This window comes from Bos indicus x Bos taurus, chromosome 18 (genome assembly GCF_003369695.1).
Source record: "Bos indicus x Bos taurus breed Angus x Brahman F1 hybrid chromosome 18, Bos_hybrid_MaternalHap_v2.0, whole genome shotgun sequence".
Lineage (NCBI taxonomy): Eukaryota > Metazoa > Chordata > Mammalia > Artiodactyla > Bovidae > Bos > Bos indicus x Bos taurus.
This window is the reverse complement of record NC_040093.1, coordinates 15624037-15640974: the sequence shown is the minus strand read 5'-3', so window position 1 is coordinate 15640974 and position 16938 is coordinate 15624037. Positions and strand designations below refer to the sequence as shown.

The 16938-nt window shown below is 43.7% G+C and overlaps 1 pseudogene; it reads right to left on the bottom strand.

Annotated features, from left to right (window-relative positions):
• Positions 1-12691: 12691 nt before the first annotated feature.
• Positions 12692-16938, bottom strand: part of LOC113875307 — a 28151-nt pseudogene continuing 23904 nt past the window's right edge.

Sequence of the window (16938 nt, the reverse complement as noted above, 5' to 3'; positions counted from 1 at the left end):
GTTTTCCCATTTAGCCCTATTTTCTACACATAGAACATGGCTGAAATTCTGTAAATGGGGGAAGAAAAAGACTTCCTTGAGTTTAGAAGAGCTGTGGAAGGATGGAAGGAGGTGAGACTGCAGATGGGACTTTCTCATGGAGGTGGCATCCATGGAGGGGAGAGATGCTGGCTCACAACACAGCCTGATCAGAGGCAGGAAGATAGGGAGAGAGTCCAGGGGCAGTTCTCTGCAGAGGTGGGGACACACGTGACCCTGGCATCCTTGATCACCTTCCCTCAGCCTCTTTGATGGGCAGGAAGTGGATCTGGAACATCAAGGAAACTTTGCCCACCCCACTGTCCTGGGGAGTGAGGTCAATGTCTTCAGAGGTTTAGGGGCTGGCCATGGAGAAGTTCTGGAGGATGGCAGTGAAGAAGAGGAGTAATTTTGTGTGGGAGATGCCTTCGCTTAGACAAATAGGCTTTCCTGTGAGCTCAGAGGTTCACAATGTGGACAACAGGTGCTTCCACATTCTTTGCCCTGTCACCTCCCAAAGCTCAGACACCTGTGTCCAGTGCAATATATTTGTGTGAGATTGACTTTTAACCTGCCATTCAAAGTTGACTCCTAGAGAAGTCCCAGACCCTGTGAAAGTAGGTGTGTTTTGTTGGGTGGATGTAACTTTCTCATCTTTCCATGTCACTGTTTGTAGCATTTGTTTGATTTCCAAAGAGTTCAGTGGTTCCACAGAATGTAAGGAGATACTTCTGCTCGGATGTGTGTGTGAGTGTGTGTGTGCTTCCACATGGAGGTATGGGCATATTTCTGACTTGACAGTTTTACTGTCTTTCATGTCTGATATGGGAAGAACAGTACCTATCTTGTAGGGCTATTATGAAGTAAAAGAGGTTAATGTCTGTTAAAATTCTTAGAATAACACCTGACCCACATCTAGGCCCATTTAGAAATTAGGACACATGAACTTAGCAATACTCAGGGAAGAGCTCCCATGTGATTATTCTGTAACTGGTTCTGCAACCAGGCTCTTTCAAAAGAGCCTGATTTCTGCTCCCTCCCACCCGGTCCTCCCCATCCCTTGGGCTCTGCAACCAGACACCCTTGGGCTCTCTCTGCCCGTGGTCATCTGCCTCAATCCTTTTTCCTGTCTATACCTCCCGTCGGGCACTGTTTCTTTCTATACTCTTTTCCTCTTCCTTGTTCTGCCTTCTTCAATCTTATTTAACTCACCTTCTCTGTCTATGCCAGTCTGATTCTATCTGCAATGCTTTCTCATTTTGCAGTCTCCCTATTGAGTTCCCTTTTCTCTGCTTCAGTGTTTCTTCTTTGCTATTTATGTCAATCTCTCTTTTCCTCTCTCTGTCTTACCCTGTTTCTCTCCTTCTTCGTCCTCCTCTTCCTCTTCATCCTTCTCCTCCATCTACTTGTGTTACCTCACATCTCTCTCAATCTTTCTGCCAGTATTTCTCCTGTCTTTCTCTGTCTCTGTCTTGTCTCTCTGTCTTTCTCTCACTATATCCTGATCTGTCTGTCTCTCTCTTTACTTGCTACATCTTTGCCTCTCTCTAAGCTTAGAAGAGGACTGTTGAATGGATAAACTGACTCTCATGCATCAACCCACATGTGCCCCCAGCTGAAGATAAATTGAAGGAGGAGGCCACTGCACTGGGCAGAGCTAGGGTTCCTGGGTCAGTGAAGTCACTGGTACAATTCAAGACTAGGGACTTAATGATAATGAAAACCACAATCACAGAAAACTAAACAAAATGAAAAGGCAGAGGATTATGCCTCAGATGAATGAACAAGATAAAACCCCAGAAATATATGGTATATATATACAATAGAATATTACTTAGCCTTTAAAAAGAATGAAATAATGCCATTTGCAGCAACATGGGTGGATCTAGAGATTGTCATACTGACTGGAGTTAGTCAGAGAAGGAGAAATATCAGATGACACCCCTCATACGTGGAGTCTAAAAAGAAATGATACAAATGAACTTACAAAACAAAAAGAGACTCACAGACTTAGAGAACAAATTTATGGTTGAGGAGGAGGATGCAGGGAAGGGATATTTAGGGAGTTTGGGACCGATGTGTACACACTGCTATACTTAAAATGGATAACCAACAAGGACCTGCTGTATAGCACAAGGAACCCTGCTCAATGTTATGTGGCAGCCTGGATGGCACAGAAATTTGGAGGAGAATGGATACATGTACACATATGGCTGAATCACTTCACTGTTCACTTGAAACAATCACAATCTTGTTTGTTAATTGGCTATGTGAAATTGTAAGTGTTAGTCACTCAGTCATGTCCGACTCTTTGCAACTCTGTGGACTGTAGCCCTCCAGGCTCCTCTGCCCGTGGAATTCTCCAGGCAAGAATACTGGAGTGAGTGGCCATTCCCTTCTCCAGGGGATCTTCCAAACTCAGGTATTGAACTTGGGTCTCCCACACTGCAGGAAGATTCCTCATCTTGTGAGTCACCAGGGATACCTCAATACAAAGTAAAAAGTTAAAAAAAAGAGTAAGGGTAGAAAGTGTTTCAGTAAGGAAATGAAACAGATGTGGAACCTGGGCCCCTTCACTGCAGTGCTACAACGCTTGCATATGGACATACCGCTCCACAGTAGACAAAAGGTGGAACAATCAACATGTCAATTAACTGATGAAAGAAGACACAAAATGTATTTCCACACAATGGAATACTAGTCAGCCATTAAACAAATGACATACTAATATCTGCTACAATGTGGATGAACCTTGAAAACATTATGGTAAATGAAAGAGCCAGAGATAGTCACTTATTGTATAATGCCATTTATATGAAATTTCCAGAATAGGTAAATTCATACCAAAAAAAAAAAAAAGCATTCTGATGGTTGTCAGGGGCCTATGGGAAAAAAGAATCAGGACCTGACATCTTAATGGGATGGAGTTTTTTGAAAAAATTATTTATTTATTTTAACTGGAGGATAATTACTTTATTGTGATGGCTAGTTTATATTGATGTGTGGGATGGAGTTTTTTTAAGAGGTTATGAAAACAGTTTGGAATAGATAAAATTGATGGTTACACAACATTATGATTGTACAAAATGCCATGGAAATGGACACCTTAAAATGCTTATGGTTAATTTTACAATATGTGTATTTTACCTAAATAAGAGACAGGGAAACAAGGCAGCAGACATAACCATTGTCCATAAAGACAATGGTTCACTGGTTGTCATGTGTCAAGTCAGAGAAATAACGGAAGTATTAAGTCACGTAGCACAGCAGTTGAGGGCTGAACAAGACAATTCAATTCAAGGAGGGAGGAGAAGGGCACGGATGTGCAGAGTAGAAGGAGACAAGGGAGGGAAGCACAGGACCTGGTGCTGATGCTGCTGTTCTGGGTAAAGTGAAGTAGTTCAGTCATGTCTGACTCTTTGCAGCCCCATGGACTATAGCGTACCAAGCCCCTCTGTCCATGGGATTCTCCCGGCAAGAGTACTGTAGTGGGTTGCCATTTCCTTCTCCAGTAAGCTTGGATCTAAATCTTGCCCTCCTTTGGTGCCTCAGTTACCCTAACTGTGTTAGGGGCGGTAGTGCTTGCATGCTGAGTTGCTTCAGCATGTCAAACTCTTTGCAGCCCTAAATAATGTAGCCCACCAGGCTCCTCTGTCCATGGGATTCTCCAGGCAAGAATACTGCCATGGAATGCCATGACTTCCTTCAGGGGATCTTCTCAACCCAGGGATCAAACTTAGGATTTTATGTCTTCTGCATTGGCAGGTGGGTTCTTTACCACTTGTGCCGCCTGGGAAGCCCAAGGGTAGTGGTAACACTAAGTTTTTGAAGATATTTCTTGACCCTGAAATACTGTCAGTCAACAGAGCGGGCCATCTGGGGATGAGTGGTGACTATAGCAGGCCGGATGAAGGAGAGACCAGAGAAAAGACTTCCACCAAGAGAGGGAGCAGAGAGGAGTCAGGAACCTGCACATGTTAATTTTGGACAGAGGCAGGGGCTGGATGGAAGGACTCCGAGGGCAACTGCTCCGCTTCTCACCATCCCCCTCCCCTGCAGGTCAGGAAGCAGACCTGGAACACAGGGGGTGGCCTCCCTGCCACATTTGCTCACAGCATGAGATCGTTGTCTTCTGGGGTCTTGGGAGAATCCAAGGAGAAGTTCTACAGAAGAGACGGTCAAGCAGAGGAAGAGCTCTGAGCGGGAGGGAGGGAGAGGTGTAGTGTAGGGAGAGTCAGTGGGCGGAGTCCTGCAGAGTACTTGGTTGCTCCACCCCCACAATGGCACCCCACCCCAGTACTCTTGCCTGGAAAATCCCATGGATGGAGGAACCTGGTAGGCTGCAGTCCATGGGGTCGCTAAGAGTCAGACACGGCTGAGCGACTTCACTTTCACTTTTCACTTTCATGCATTGGAGAAGGAAATGGCAACCCACTCTAGTGTTCTTGCCTGGAGAATCCCAGGGACGGGGGAGCCTGGTAGGCTACCGTCTATGGGGTCACACAGAGTCGGACACGACTGAAGTGACTTAGCATAGCATAGCATAACAGGTGAGGTACTTCTGATCCTGTTCTTGTTCTCAGTACTAACAAACCTCTGTGTGTGTGTGTTTGCCTCCGTGCTGGAGGGGTATCTATATGTTCTAAGTCCTTCCTCTTCTCAGCCTATCTCATATGGTGCCCTCCTCTATTCCTCCTGGAACCTAGTTTTTTCCCGTCTGGAGTTCTCATGTGCCTTTATGTGTTAACTATAATCTCAACTAAGCCAATTTATGAGAATATGGGAAAACAATGGAGAAATCTGTGGCAGCATGCCCTGGGTATGAGGACAATGGGAGAGAGGTAGAGGAGAGATGAAACCTCTGGTCTGTCCTGGTGACCTACTTCTGATCAGTGGATGCACAGCCTTGCTCTAAGTTTCTGAGTGTCCACACTCTTCTGGTCACCTTGACCCTCCTCTCAGCCCCCTGGTCCTGCCCACAATCAGCAATCAACCAAATAAGCCTCCCAGACCCATGCCCACACCCCAATCTGTGGAGAGTCTGACTGCTCATGCCCACATCATGCTTTAAAAACTTTGACTAGGACCACATCCACTCTTGCCCCCATTTTTCTTTCTTTTTTTAATAAATTGATTTATTTTAATTGGAGGCTAATTACTTTACAATATTGTAGTGGTTTTGCCATACATTGACATGAATCTGCCACAGTTCTGACTGTCAAAACCACCTCTCATATCTCCCTGTAAGATGGGTTCAACTCCCACAAAAGCATCCATGCAGGTGGAGCCCTTAGTATCTCAGTTGACTGTCCACCGGAGTAACCAAGGGTGAGAGCAATGTGTCCTTGGGCTGGGCTAAAATTTCGACTGCATCCTGTTGACCCACAGTCTCATGGGAAGGAAGGGAGCCCAAAGAGTTGCCTTGTGCATGTGTGTGGCAAAGTTAATTACTGCTCATTAGTATTCATAGCTCATCTCTGAGTGCATAAACATCTCTGCCACATTGAATTTGGATGGTATTTGCTTTGTCCAGTGAAGTGAGGGCTCAGTTTTGCATGTCATGCTGTTTTCTGTGTCTAATATGTAAGATAGAGCCTTCATTAGCTCCCATTCTACAAGACTCTCATGGCCTGGGATGAGCATGCTGCATGTGCAGGAAAATAACCTTTTGATATTAAGTCACTGAGATGTTCAGAGTATTTATCACACCTTAGCCCTGCCCTGACCTCCATAGACCATGGCTTCCTACAGGGCTTTAAGCCAGTCCCCTGTCCCCTGAGGTCTCTCTTGTTCCAGTTCTACAAGAAAGAGAATGATTCAACATGAAGACATTGACTATTTATTTAAGTGGTCAAAGGAAAATATAATTTGATCATTTGATAGGAGCTAAGAAAATCATTGTTAATACTCAGTATAACATCCTGGTAAAAAAATTTTACAAGGAAGAACTTGTAAAATAGAAACAAGGTATTTCCTTAATTTGATTTACAATTGATAAAAACATATGGTAGAATAGCTATAAAATATTTAGAATACATCATAGCCAGCATTAAACTTAATAGAGAAAATAAAAACATTCTCCTTAAAGTTAGGAATTAGAGGAGATTGCTCACTATCAGTACTATTTCTTCACATGATCCAGAAGTGTTAGGAAAGCATGACATGTGACTTTAGCCTAAGAAACATTTAAGTCAAAATATCATCATTTACAGATGTTAACACCATTTATTAGGAAAAGAAAAGAGAATAAATGAAAAACTGTTAATCATAAACATAATATAAGGAATTTGTTCAGTTAAGACAGAAATATGTACCCCAAAACTTCAGTGGATTTCTGATATACATATTAAAACAATTTAAAATACATTAGAAGAGTGCTCTGTACTGAAATGTGTCTTCCCCAAATTTATACCCCCAAGGGTATAAAGAAGACTTGATGCTTTTGAACTGTGGTGTTGGAGAAGACTCTTGAGAGTCCCTTGGACTGCAAGGAGATCCAACCAGTCCATTCTAAAGGAGATCAGTCCCAGGTGTTCATTGGAAAGACTGATGCTAAAGCTGAAACTCCAATACTTTGGCCTCCAATACTTTGGCCACCCTTTCTGCCATAAGGGTGGTGTCATCTGCATATCTGAGGTTATTGATATTTCTCCCGGAAATCTTGATTCCAGCGTGTACTTCTTCCAGTCCAGCGTTTCTCATAATGTACTCTGCATATAAGTTAAATAAGCAGGGTGACAATATACAGCCTTGACATAATCCTAAAATTGAAAAACAAAAATAGAGTTACAGAACAAAACAAACATATGTTTACCAAGGAATAACAGGTGGGAGGGATAAATTGAGACTAGGATTAACATATACACACCACTCTAGATATGCTTCTAATGAGCAGTCATGTTTAAAAACAACTGGACTATATGATGATCTACTTTTATCTAATTTGTTTCACTTTTTCTATTTCATATCCAGTGCCCCCATTTCATTTCGTTTATGTTCTTCAATTTCTCCATCTGCTTTTTTATCTTTTTTCTCAAAGCTTATCAAGTGTAGTAGAAAAGCTTTTGTATGTGTATGTATATCTGTATAATATGTATACTATATTTATTTTTGAAAACTTGTGACTTTTTGCCTAAGTTAAAAATTATGGCATTTGATTCTACTTGTTTGACTTAATATGAATAGAATGCTAGATTTCTAATTAAAAAATAGATTGCAAGAAGCAACAAAAGTTTACTGTATAGCATAGGGAACTATAGTCAATATTTTGTAATAACCAATGATGAAAAATAATTTCAAAAGCAGTATATGTGTATCTGTATAACTGAATCACTTTGCTGTGCACCTGAAACATTGTAAGTCCACTATACCTCAATAAAATATAACATATACACATTAGTATAAAAATAGATTGCTGGGGTCCAGCCCCAGCTGATCCAGGGTATTCAAAGGGGAGACGGCGTCAGCGAGGATCAGGATACAATAGCTTCAATTAGATATTAATTAGAGATATAAAGAGTAATAGAATGAGGATAGCTCAGTATGAAAATTCAGTGGAGAAAAGAGGCTGAGTAGCTTGGTTTACGCGGGAGACCAATAAAACTTCAAGACAAGAAGTTTGCACCACTTACGTAGGCCGCAGGCATCCTTCTGTTCTCCCGAAGGAGAGGAGACACTGAGGCCTCCCTGGTCGGATCTTAGAAGCGCAGGCATAATTAGTAAGCATGGCGGGTTCCACGCTCCAGATGGAGACTCAGCCAGAGTTTGAGAGAGAGAGCGACATGGGGAGACCAGTCTTTCGAGGAACTGATCCCAACTCTTTATTTTCCAGGGTCTGTTTTTATACACTGAGGTGTTATACAAAAGTCACGCGGGGACAGCAGTCCTGACTTTTATTAAAGTCAGGTGCTTCATACAATTGTATACAGAGGTCTTAGGGGTGTGACATCATCTTCTGGCCAGGGGGCCTGCTGACAATTTATGACCCTCTCCTTGTGACAGCGGTCAGTCAACCAGAACACTTATTTCTCCAAGGGTGATTATTCTTAAAACAGACGCCACCTTCCAAAGGTACCAGATAAAGTTACATTCCTATAGGGTGAGGGTGTAGTGGGTTTTAATTAAGGAAAGAATTTGCTTAGCCTAAGGTCTAACGTGATTAATATCAAAGGTTAATACTTATTTCTTCTATATATTCATTAATGTATATAAGGGCAGGGGATGTGGAGACTTAGCAGTAAACATTGGCTCAACAAATGAAAAACCCTTCACCAATACAATCTCTAATCTCTAACTTTTCTAAGGAACCTGTTTTTAGAAGGTTTAAAGCATCTCATGCCTCTCACGGTTGGGAGGCTGTGAGCAATCACATGTGGCTGGACAAGCCTGTGAGGCAGGCTAGAGAACCTTCAGAGGAGTTTGTAGGTTGAAACACTCCTGTCACGCCCAGGAATTATTATTAACTGGAGCTCTAAGTTAACTCCTTCTCCGAAAGAGGTGGTGAGGGACAGCCCCCCGTAAAGTCAGAGGTGTAGGTGAGAGCACAAAGTAGTAAAGTAGGCAGGCTCTGGTTATGGGGGTAGATGCTCGAGAATTTCCAGGGGGACTCCTGAGGCTCGATCCCGCCTTTGCGTATGTCGAGCCTCCTTCCTCATGACCTTTGCCACGGGCGGAGTGCCTCACGCTGGCCCCCAACAATAGATAACTAATAAGAAACTACTGTAGAGCACGGGGATCTCGACTCAATACTCCATAATAACCTAACCTATTTGGAAAAAAATCTTAAAAAGAGTGGATATATGTGTACGCATAAGTGATTCATTTTGCTGTACAGCAGAAACTAACACAACATTGTAAATCAATTATACGTCAATAAAAATTAATTACAAAATACTGCACAAGAGGCATTAAGGATGAGTTCTTCCACCAGACCATTCAAAGTATTGATAATTATTATTGTCAATCTTTATTATGACTACTTTTGAACACTCATTTGGCATGTATTATTAAACTGTACTAGGGACTATATTAAAAGTCTTTTTTTTTAAAAAAAGAACAAGATACATGCACCCCAATGTGATTGTAGCAATATTTGCAATAGCCAAGACGGGGAAGTAACCTAAATGTGTATTGACGGAGGATTGGTAAAGAAGATATGTTACTTATATACAGAGGAATATTACCCAGCCATTAAAAAAAAAAAAGAAATAATGCCATTTGCAACAACATGGTTGAACCTAGAGATTATCATAGTAAGTGAAGTTAGATACAGTAAGACAAATGTATAATAGCACTCTATAGAATCTCATTTTTTTAACAAATCATACAGATGAACTTATTTACAAACAGTAACAGAGTCACAGATATAGAAAACAAATTTATGGTTACTGAAGAGGAAACATGGGTGGTGGGATAGGATAAATCAGGAGCTTGGGATTAATATACACACACTAAAAAATACTTTCATACACACTACTATATACAAAGTAGATCACCAACAAAGACCTACTTGTATAATACAGGGAACTCGACTCAGTATTCTGTAATAACCTATATGGATAAAGAATCTGAAAAAGAATAAATATATGATATATATATATATATATAAACTGGATCACTTTTCTGTACACCTGACTAATGCAACACTGTAAATCAATTATACTCCAATAAATTTGTAAAATAAAACCAGTACAATATTGTAAACCAGTTATCCTCCAAACAAAAATAAATAATTAAAGAAAATTTTTTTTTAATTTCTCTCTCCACCCAACCTTGTCTTCACTCCTTCTCATAAGAATTCTGGTGGCTTCTCTATCGTGTATCTAGGGCCAGATCATGGCTGGAAGAAGACAGTCCCCAAGGGGGCCTGGGAAGTCACACCCGAACTTGACCCCCAGGTCCCTTGCTGCCTCAGCTGTTTTCCATCCACCCACCTCCTTTTCCCCCCACCCCCACCTGCCCTTTCCATCTACCATCTGCAATGACTTGAGGAGGCCCTTCTGATCCATTTGCAAGACGTTTCCCGGGAAGGGCAGAGGTCAGGGTCCAGGGGGGAGGTGGCCCTGGGAGGCAGGGCGGCCCCAGAGGAGCAGGAGGCCAATGAAGAGAATGAGGAGCAGGATGGTGGAGAGAGCCATGGTCCGTGCCTGCCTTCGATCCTGCTGTCTCTCTTAAAGGTAGTCTGCTCCACTGTTTGTTATTTTGCCCTATGGGTGGGGAAGGTGTGCCAGGATCCTACCTTGGCAGAGGTCCTGCTAACTCTCCAGAGACAAGAGGGAGCCCAAAGTTTGCAGGAGCTGCAGAGGCCATGAAGTTTATCATCTCAGCAGATCCTAAGCCAGCTCCCCACGGGCCCCTAACAGGCTGGAAGTGTCTTGGTGGGTGATGCCCTTGAACAGAGAGCACATCCCCCAAGATGGTGGGAGGCAGTGTCAGCTCCAAGAACATGTGGAGGCTGGGTACAGTGTGGTGGCACCACAAGGGCAGCTCTCAGAGAGTTTTATGGGCTTGTGGCATTGCATCATGAGGGATGGAGGTTAGCTGGCCAGCAGAAGTGGGGTGTCCTGTGCCCGCTGAGGATGGGCATCTGTGAAGAGTGAGGTGTGGAGGAGGAGGTAGGGTCTGATGGGAGACCTAACTCTGTGTGGTCTGGGTTTGGAGGGTTGTATTTTTTAATATATATATAATTTTATTTATTTATTTATTTTTGGCTGTGCTGGATCCATTGCTGCACTTCTTTTCTCTAGTTGCAGCGAGCAGGAGCAAGGGTTGAGGGGCAGAGGTGGCAGTTCAAGGGTCTTCTCACTGCAGTGTCCTCTCTTATTGGGGAACTCGGGTTTGAGGCATGCAGGCTTCAGTAGCAGTGATACGTGGGTTCAGTAGCCGCAGCTCCTGGGCTCTAGAATGCAGGCTCAGTAGCTGTGGTGCACAGGCTTATTGCTCCACCAAGGAGATTGTGGGGTCTCCTTGGACCAGGGATCGAACCCACATCTCCTGCATTGGGAGGCAGATTCTTTTACCACTGAGGGACCAGGGAAGCCCCAATGGGTTTCTTGACTCATTCATTTTTCCCCATGGAAAATTTTATTTTATCTTATGTTATTTTGCCACACATCACGGCATGTGGGATTTTCCCCAGCCAGGGGTGTAACCCAGTCCCTTAGAGTGGAAGCATAGAATCTTAACCACTGGATCACCATGGAAGCCCACTCAGCAAATATTTTAGATGCCTGTCATCTGATACACACTACTCTAGGTCCTGAGAGTATAGTGATGACCAAGACAACAGATTTTCCCTCAAGGAACAGGCATGGAGGTGTGAAAGAGAATTCTCACTTTTTTGAGGCTCTTTAGTGACCTGACAATAAACGGTTCACAACTAAGCTGGCAGGGATCATCACCTGCCCCAGGGATGTCAGGCTTCAGATTATTTGGGTGGCAGGGCATTAGGAGGGAAATATAGGCAAGGAGGTCAAACCAGTCAATCCTAAAGGAAATCAGTCCTGAATATTCATTGGAAGGACTGATGCTGAAGCTGAAGCTCCAATACTTTGGCCACCTGATGCGAAGAACTAACTCATTGGAAAAGACCCTGATGATAAAGATTGAAGGCAGGAGGAGAAGGGGACAATAGAGGATGCGATGGCTGGATGGCATCACTGATTCAATGGATATGAGTTTGAGCGACTGAACTGAACTGACAGGGACTCAAGATCCCTATATAGAGCTACACAGCTCAGGGGGCATGGGCTGATGGGGCCTTGATGGATGGAAGGAGGTGGGAGAAGCAGGAAGATGAATAAGTGGGGGGTCCACTCTGTGTACACCTATGGTCTACAGTGTCAATGTACCGCAAAAACACCACACTAAGTGAAAGAAGCCAGACATGAAAGACCAAACATTTTATGATCTACTTATATGAAATGTGCAGAATAGCAAATCCATGGAGATAGCAAGCATTTGGTGTTGGCAGGGGCTAAGCGCAAGGGCAACTGGGGATTGACTACTAATGGGTACTGAGTCTTCTTCTGGGTGATGAAAGTGTTTGGAACTAGATAGGGCTGGTGATGGCCAGGATTGTGAATGAACTAAATGCCACTTCATTATGCACTTTAAACTGGTTTGTTACCAGAAGTGAACTTCATCTTCATTTTAAACTCTATCTTGGGCACAGAAAGGAGTTGTGTGAAGAGTTTGAGTTCAACAGCCAGGGACCCAGAGTGTGAATCTCGCATCTCCACTTACTAGCCAGATGACCTCTGGCTAGTTTACCAGTTTACTAGCATCTGTTTACTCATCTATATGATGGGCATGATCACTTTACCCACTGAATGGGGCTACTGAAAGGACTCAAGTGAGCTCATGGATGCACAGATCATGGAGCCCAAGAGTTGAGAAAGGGAGGCTGTGGCTATTCTCAAGAGGGGAGAAGTCACTCAGGGTGAACTGTAGCCTTGGAGACAGAAGTACAGAGAGATCCTGAGCCAAGTTGCAGAAAGACAGAAGGAGGTGAGACGTAGATGGGATTTCACCATGGAGGTGTCATCCATGGAGGGGAGGCATGCTGAATCACAGCACAGTCTCCTCAGAGGCAGGAAGACAGGGAGAGAGTCCAGCGGCCACTCTCTGCAGAGGTGGGGACACACATGACCCTGGTATCCTTGATCACCTTCCTTCAGCCTCTTTGACGGGGCAGGAACTGGATCTGGTAGACTGAGGACACTTTGCCCACTCCACTCTCCTGGAGAGTCTGGTTGATGTCCTCAGAGATCATGGGACTGGCCATGGAGAAGTTCTGGAGGGTGATGGTGAAGAAGAGGAATAAATCTGTGCAAGCAATGCCTTCACTAGCACAGAACAGAAGTTCACAATGTGGACACAGGATGCATGCACATTCTTTGCCCTGTCACACCCCAAAACCCAGACACCTCTGTCCATTGCAATAGATTTGTATGGGATTAGCCTTTAACTCGCAGTTACAGTAGACTGGTAGAAGACTACCAAATCCTTTGAAAGCAGTTGCAAGTCATTGGGTGATGCACCTTGCTTATTTGTAACAGAGTTTGTAACTTCTGTTCAATTTTTGAAGAGTTCTGTGGCCCCACAGAACATAAGAAGATATTGCTGCTTGTGTGTGTGTGTGTGTGTGCATGCGCATGCACACGCATCTGCCTGCACATAGGTATGTGTGTGCACTCTGTCATGTCCAACTCTTCACAGCCCCATGGACTGTAGCCCACTAAGCTCCTCTCTCCATGGGATTTTCCAGGCATGAATACCATTTCATTTCCAGGCATGAATATCATTAGAAAGTGGCAGGTTGCTGCCTAACTTCAGAATATACTACAAAGCTACAGTCATCAAGACAGTATGGTACTGGCACAAAGACAGAAATAGAGATCAATGGAACAAAATAGAAAGCCCAGAGATAAATCCACGCACCCATGGACATCTTATCTTTGACAAAGGAGGCAAGAATATACAATGGAGAAAAGACAATCTCTTTAACAAGTGGTGCTGGGAAAACTGGTCAACCACTTGTAAAAGAATGAAACTAGAACATTTTCTAACACCATACACAAAAATAAACTCATAATGGATTAAAGATCTAAACAGATCAGACCAGAAAGACCAGTTTCTTTACAGTAAGACCAGTTTCTTTATAGTAAGACCAGAAACTATAAAACTCCTAGAGGAAAACATAGGCAAAACACTCTCTGACATAAATCGCAGCAAGGTCCTCTATGACCCACCTCCCAGAGTAATGGAAATAAAAGCAAAAATAAACAAATGGGACCTAATTAAACTTAAAAGCTTTTGCACAACGAAGGAAACTATAAGCAAGGTGAAAAGACAGCCTTCACAATGGGAGAAAATAATAGCAAATGAAGCAACGGACAAAGAATTAATCTCAAAAATATACAAGCAGCTCGTGTAGCTCAATTCCACAAAAATAAATGACCCAATCAAAAAATGGGCCAAAGAACTAAATAGACATTTCTCCAAGGAAGACATACAGATGGCTAACAAACACATGAAAAGATCCTCAACATCACTCATTATCAGTTCAGTTCAGTTCAGTCACTCAGTCGTGTCCGACTCTTTGCAACCCCATGAATTGCAGCACACCAGGCCTCTCTGTCCATCACCAACTCCTGGAGTTCACTCAAACTCATGTCCATCGAGTCGGTGAAGCCATCCAGCCATCTCATCCTCTGTCGTCCCCTTCTCCTCCTGCCCCCAATCCCTCCCAGCATCAGAGTCTTTTCCAATGAGTCAACTCTTCTCATGAGGTGGCCAAAGTATTGGAGTTTCAGCTTTAGCATCATTCCTTCCAAAGAACACCCAGGGCTGATCTCCTTCAGAATGGACTGGTTGGATCTCCTTGCAGTCCAAGGGACTCTCAAGAGTCTTCTCCAGCACCAGAAAAATGCAAATCAAAACCACAATAAGGTACCATCTCACACCACTCAGAATGGCTACTATCCAAAAATCTACAAACAATAAATGCTGGAGAGGGTGTGGAGAAAAGGGAACCCTCTTACACTGTTGGTGGGAATGCAAACTAGTACAGCAACTATGGAGAACAGTGTGGAGATTCCTTAAAAAACTGGAAATAGAACTGCCATATGACCCAGCAATCCCACTGCTGGGCATACACAGCGAGGAAACCAGACTTGAAAGAGACATGTGTACCCCGATGTTCATCGCAGCACTGTTTATAATAGCCAGGACATGGAAGCAACCTAAATGTCCATTGGAAGATGAATGGATAAGAAAGCTGTGGTACATATACACAATGGAATATTACTCAGCTATTAAAAAGAATGCATTTGAATCAGTTCTAATCAGGTAGATGAAACTGGAGCCTATTATACAGAGTGAAGTAAGTCAGAAAGAAAAACACCAATAGAGTATTAACGCATATATATGGAATTTAGAAAGATGGTAACAATGACCCTATATGTGAGACAACAAAAGAGACACAGATGTAAAGAACAGACTTTTGGACTCTGTGGGAGAAGGCGAGGGTGGGATGATTTGAGAGAATAGCATTGAAACATGTATATTACCATATGTGAAACAGATCATCAGTCCGGGTTCGATGCATGAGACAGGGTGCTCAGGGCTGGTGCACTGGGATGACCCAGAGGGATGGCATGGGGAGGGAGGTGGGAGGGGCGTTCAGAATGGGGAGCACAGGTACACCCATGGCTGATTCATGTCAATGTACGGCAAAAACCACTACAATATTGTAAAGAAATTAGCCTCCAATTAAAATAAATAAATAAATTAAAAAAAAAAAGAAAATGGCAGGTTGCATTTTCTACTCCAGGGTATCTTCCCAACCCAGGGATAAACCTGCATCCCTTGCATCTTCTGCATTTGCAGGCTGATTCTTTACCACTGTGCCACCTGAGAATCCTCCACATATAGGCAGGTTCATATTTCTGACTTGACATTTTTGATGCCTGTCATGTCTAATGTGTGAAGAACAGCACCTATTTTGTAGGGCTATTATGAAGATAAAGAAGTTAGTGTTTGTCAAAATTTTTCGAGTAACACTTAACCCACATCTTCTAGGCACTTTTACAGGTTAGGATACATAAGCTCACGAATATTTGGAATGGAGCTCCCAGCTGGTTCACCTCCAGTAACTGGTTCTGCAACCAGGCTTTTCCAAAACAGCCTGACTTCTGCTTCCTCCTAATCAGTCCTCCCCATCCCTGGGGCTTTGCAACTGGACACCCTTTGGCTCTTTCTCTCTGCTGATGGCCATCTCCTCAGTATTTTTATATGGCTATACTTTCTGCCAGGCACTGTTTCTCTGTCTGTCTTCTCTTGTTCCCTTCCTTGTTCCTCTTCCTTGTCCTCGCCAATCTTGTTTAACTCCCTTTGTCTGTCTGTACGGGTCTGATTCTCTCTGCAGTGCTCTCATTTTTCAGTATTCCTGTACAGTTCCCTCTTCTCTCCTTCAGTGTTTCTTCATTGCTCCTTACATCACTTTCTCTTTTCCTCTCTTTGTCTTACTCTGTTTCTCTACCTTTTATCCCTCCTCCACCTTCCACCTTGGGCTTCCCTTGTAGCTCAGCTGGTAAAGAATCTGCCTCCAATGCAGGAGACCTGGGTTGGATCCCTCAGTTGGAAAGATCCCCTGGAGAAGGGAAAGGCTACCCACTCCAGTATTCTGGCCTGGAGAATTCCATGGACTATACAGTCCATGGGGTTGCAAAGAGTTAGATACGACTGAGCGACTTTCACTTCGCTTCACTTCACCCTCCACTTTCTTTTATTATCTCATATTCACTCTCTTTCTGCCATCATTTGTCAGTCTCTTTCTGCCATCATCTCTCCTGTCTTTCTCTGTGTTCCTCACTCCTTTGTCCTTATCTGTCTGTGTCTGTTTATTTGCCACATCTCTGTCATTCTCTAAACTTCAGAAAGGACTCATGGATGGAGAAATTGACCCTCAGCTCCCCGACCCCACGTGTCGCCTGATTCTCATGAAGATGAAACGAGGGAAGAGGCCATTGCATTGCAAGGAGCTAGGAGTCCCCGGTCACTGAAGTCACCTGTGAGATTCAAGATTAGGGACGTGATGCTGGGGTCTACCTTTCTCCCCAAGGAGACTCTGGGCATTGGGATTTTTTCTGGATGGGGTCAAAGAGTGGAGAATGGGGAGAGAGAGAAGCCAGAGCAGGTCAAGATCCTCCTGACTTCCCCCGATAATCCCCACCACCCCGCCTCCAGCTCCCCCTCCCCGCCTCCAGCCCATCCCTGGCAGGCCGGACAAATCCAGACTCCTCCCCATGTCAAGGCCCCGCCCAGCTGAGCTCTTCACTGCTATCTTCTGGAGAAGGAAATGACAACCCACTACAGTATTCTTGCCTGGAAAATTTCATGGACGGACTGAGAAGACTG